Genomic DNA, 5,186 nt, shown 5'->3' with positions numbered 1-5,186 from the left:
TTCGGCTGTCCGGCTGTTCAGCCTGTGTTTGCTTTATTTATGACCATTTCTGTTTTTATTTGTCTATAAGTTATGGTGTTTTTCCTTCAAACTTGACTTTGTAAATAAATTTCCTTTTTGTGTTAATACACCAACATTGACTTGTCCTTTGTTAAATGTCTCAGACCTCATGGCTGTTTAAACTTATCATTATCATTATTATTATCATTATTATACTGTTATTATTATATTTATATCTAAACTTTGGTAAAAACTCAAAATTGACTTTACAGAGAAATATCTTTGGGGATAAAACATGTTATCAACAGACTGAGGAAACGCTACGACTTAAAACCACCACCACCTCCTTCATGAGACCTTTAAATGTTTTAAACTCTGATATTCATTCGTCTTATGAACACATTTCCAATAAATTCAATAACTTCTTTTATACATTTGGAGAAAACTTTGAGTTTGAAGCTTCCACGTGGTGTAGTGAACAACAGCCAGGACCGTCCGCTGGTATAAACCCTCTATGCGGTTGTTTAGGGCCACAGCCGTTAGGTGGGGGGCCACATGATCAGAAAGGTACCGGGGTTCATCAAGTCATTTAAACATCCTGAGGTCTGCACGTGCAGCTATGAGCTTTATATGTAATGTGAAGTCAATATTCAGCTTCTTTTATCTCACATTTGAGACATTTGGTGAAAATAGAACGGCAGAACGACAACATTTGTGCTCAAAAAACAATCTTACAAAATGTCATTTTAGACTTGTTTTCTACACGTATCTATTACTGTATTCATATCCTATTTCAAGCACCAAAACAGTTCATTCTCATGACTGAAGGAGTGTTTTCACAAGGGGTTTGACATTTTTCAAACAGCAGACCTCAAATTTCCAGCATTTGTCCTAAATTATTTCTTTCTACAGTGTTGTAGGACAAACTGGCCTCAGTGTGCTTACAGCGGAGGTTCTAATATTTAGACATAAAACACTTGAGTATTGTTACATCTGCAAGTATCTTAAAAAGATACATTTAAGAAAATATGTAAAAGTTGAGAAAATGGCCTCAAACCTCAGAGGGATAAACACGTCTGTATTCAGTTTTAACCAGTGATTTGGTGTTTGAGCTTAGAGTGCAGGGCCACAAACAAAAACCTTGTTTAGGGGGCCACCAACATCCTAGGGCCGGCCCTGGGGACAGCAGAGAGTTTTATATCTATTTAGGTTTTGACGAGGTGACAGTGAAGGCATCACGACTGAAACACTTGAACGCCTCTGAAGAGCAGCTGATTGTTTTGAGGGAAAACAACAATAATCAACAATAATCAGCTCATGAAAACACGACGAGACGCTGACGATGCGGTGACGGTGACGGTGACAGTGGTGAACGTGTGAATCTGTTTCCACGGCAGCGAGTTCCTTCTCTCTAATTATTACTCACACACCGGGCACAGTGTGTGTGTGTGTGTGTGTGTGTGTGTGTGTGTGTGTGTGTGTGTGTGTGTGTGTGTGTGTGTGTGTCCTGTGAAGCGTGGTACAGTATGATAATTGAATTTTGATGAAAGCCACATGGCTGCTACCTCGACGTGAGAAAACACACACACACACACTCTCTGGTCCAGGGGAGTGTCTTTATAGTTTCAGTATATTGTGTGTGTGTGTGTGTGTGTTTCCTTCATGATGTCAGTGTGACGATGTCTTTCCTTGATGCTGTTACCAGACTTTAGACTTTTTAGACTTTATTTATTTGCACATATAATATAGAACAAAACATTTACTTCTCTCTCTTACTAGTGAGAAAGATACGAAAAAAAGAAAAGAAATGTGCAGGTGAGGTCTGAAACCCGAAAGGCTTATGACATGACCTCACCTTGATCTAACAAATAATTGCAGAAAATAAATAATAATCACATACCTTGTGCAAGGTAGAGAAATAGAATAAAAATTGTTTTAAAAAGAAAGAAAAAATAGAGAAAGGGAAGATATCGATAGTAAAAATAATAGTAGTAGTAATGATGACAACACTAAATAAATAAATGAACAAAAAGAGGTGAGAAAAGAAAGCGAGACAAAAGAAGAAAGCGGTGACTGTAACATTGAAATGACCGATCTCACTCAAACTGTTTTTCAAGTCTGGAAACATTAAACTGAAAGAAACAAAGCAAGGAAGAAGAAAATGAGGAAGAATAAAAGAATGAACAAACAAAAGAAAAACAGAACGAGAGAAAGAAGAAAGAAAGACCAAATTAATGGACTAAAGAAATTAAAAAGTGGATGAAAGTGAAGAAGAAAATGAGAAAGAAGAAAAGGATGAACACATTAAAGAAAGAAAAAGAAACAAACAAGTAATTAGATGAAGAAACAAAAGAAAGAAAAAATATATGAAAGAAAAAGAAAGACTGAACAAACAAAACAAACAGAACGAGAGAAAATACGAATACATACATTCACACTCAGCAGCCTCTAGTGGACACTAGAGGAAGTGCAGCTCAGAGGATCGAGGCTTCTGATTGGTCGAAGCAGCTCAGAGCTTCACGCTGGTTCATCATCAGTGTGACGCGTCGTTGTTGTCGCCGTCATGTTTGTCATGTTCACACAAAAACTGGAATAATAATCAACCTGGTTTACATTCTGTGTGGATGATAGGGGGCTACACACACACACACGCACACACACACACACACACACACACAGACACACACACGCACACACACACACACACACACAGACACACAGGAAACAGAGAAGGCATGAAATTACAGTCGCGTCAGTCGGAACGAAGCACAGGAGGAAACTTTACCGATAAGAGGAAGCTTCACGCAAACCTTCATCAAGCCGCGTGTGTGTGTGTGTGTGTGTGTGTGTGTGTCTGTGTGTCTGTGTGTGTGTGTGTCTGTGTGTCTGTGTGTGTGTGTGTGTCTACTAAATAGAGAAATCCCAGGCCGCTGGTCTTTCTCAGTCTCTGTAATCCCTGTGTGTGTGTGTGTGTGTGTGTGTGTGTGTGTGTGTGTGTGTGTGTGTGTGTGTGTGTGTGTGTGTTAATTTGGACAGTCAGGCCTGGTGTGTCACCAGATAAGTCAGTTCAATATTCACACTCGGCCTGTTACTGGATGGAACGGCTGCATGAGTGTGTGTGTGTGTGTGTGTGTGTGTGTGTGTGTGTGTGTGTGTGTGTGTGTGTGTGTGTGTGTGTGTGCTTTAATTCTCATACATCATTTAAATATTCTGATACTGGAAAACAAACAGTGAGTTTGTTTACATGGGTCTGATCAGGTCCCTGTGAAAGAAAGAAAGAAAGAAAGAAAGAAAGAAAGAAAGAAAGAAAGAAAGAAAGAAAGAAAGAAAGAGAAAACAACCGCTTTAAAAGGAATATTTTGCAAGCAGGGTTGATACAGTGTGGTAAGACGTTTTCAATTAACATCAATAAAAGGTTACTTTAGGTTTTACATACAGATGATAGTCAATCTTGCAAAATACATGGAACCACATTTACGCACATACAATTTTCATTGTACTGAGATCAAGCAGCACCTGAACAGTGAGTAAAACTACAATCCATACTTAGTTAAAAAATAAAATAAAATAAACAAACCCCCCCCCCAAAAAAAGAGGAGCACTGCCTTTCCAAAAGCCTAGGCAAGGCAAGGCAATTTTATTTGTATAGCCCGTTTTTACAGTTTGTTTCCTAATAATGTGGAATGTCTTATGTCTGAACAAATCTAGCATGATAATTTAAGGGGTCCCTTTAAACTTTTAACTGTGAATTTGTGAACATGATCAAGGAGCATTAGACCAAGATGTCAGTGTCACAATACAGCCTAACCTCCTTTCTGTATGAGCCCACAGCAGAATTGCAGTTAGTTGAATACAGGATTGTACGTGTGTCTAGAAAGAAAGAAAGAAAGAAAGAAAGAAAGAAAGAAAGAAAGAAAGAAAGAAAGAAAGAAAGAAAGAAAGAAAGAAAATGAGAGAGGGGAAATAGAAAGAAATAGAGAATGAAAATAATGGGAGAAAGAAAGAAAATGAGGGGGAGAGAAAGAAAGAGAAAAGAAAGAAAGAAAGAAAGAAAGAAAGAAAGAAAGAAAGAAAGAAAGAAAGAACATTAGGGAGAGAAAGAAAGAAAGAAAGAAAGAAAGAAAGAAAGAAAGAAAGAAACAGAAAAAAATTGAAAGAAAGAAAATGAAAGAAAGAAAGAAAGAAAATGAGGGAGAGAGAGAAAGAAAAAGAAAAGAATTGAAAGAAAGAAAGAACAAAAGAAAATGAGGGAGAGAAAGAAAGAAACAAAGAAAAGGAACAAAATTGAATGAAAGAAACAAAGAAAGAAAAAAATTGAAAGAAAGAAAATGAGAGAGAAGGGAAAAGAAAGAAAGAAATAGAGAAAGACAAAAATGGGAGAAAGAAAGAATGAGGGAGGAAAAAAAAGAAATTGAAAAAGAAAGAAATGGGAGAAAGAAAGAAAGAAAATGAGGGAGAGAGAGAAAGTAACATAGAAAAAATGTAAAGAAATAAAGAAAAAAATGAGAAAGAAAATGAAGGAGAGAGAAAGAAAGAAAGTGAGAGAGAAAGACAGACAGAAAGAACAAATGAAGAAAAGTAGAAAAGAAAACGACGACAGAAGAAACAAAGACAGGTGTCGGAGTTCAGCGCCCCCCTCAGGACGGTCTGTGTAACCGTGGTTACGACTCATTAACACACACACACACACACACACACACACACACACACACACACACACACACACACACACACACACACACACGGTGATGGTGAGTCAGCCTGTAAATCACTGTAAGTATCAGAAGGTACAGGAGGAGAGAGGGATGAGGTGAAGAGGAGGAGAGAGATGACATGAGATAATAAGAGAGGAGGGGATGAGACGAAGAGGAGGAGGAGAGGAGGAGAGGAGGAGGAGAGGAGGAGGAGGAGGAGGAGGAGGAGGGTAGCAGCTTCCTCCTCGGGGAGACGTGGAGCTGTCAGAGTAAATGTCTAACCCTCTGCAGGGAGATAAAATCATATTTAAAGATCAGACACTTTAAATCCTGAGCAGCTCTGTTTGAAGAACCTTGAAGGAGACGAAGAGGAGGAGGAGGAGGAGGAGGAGGAGGAGGAAGAGGAGGAGGAAGAGGAGGGTTATTAGCTCTTCATCAGCAAACTCCTCATGACCCAGCTGTAATCAGAGTAAAGTTACTGTTACTTTACTA

This window comes from Trachurus trachurus (assembly GCF_905171665.1).
Source record: "Trachurus trachurus genome assembly, chromosome: 4".
NCBI lineage: Eukaryota > Metazoa > Chordata > Actinopteri > Carangiformes > Carangidae > Trachurus > Trachurus trachurus.
The sequence above is the reverse complement of the archived record's forward strand: the minus strand, read 5'-3'. Positions refer to the sequence as shown.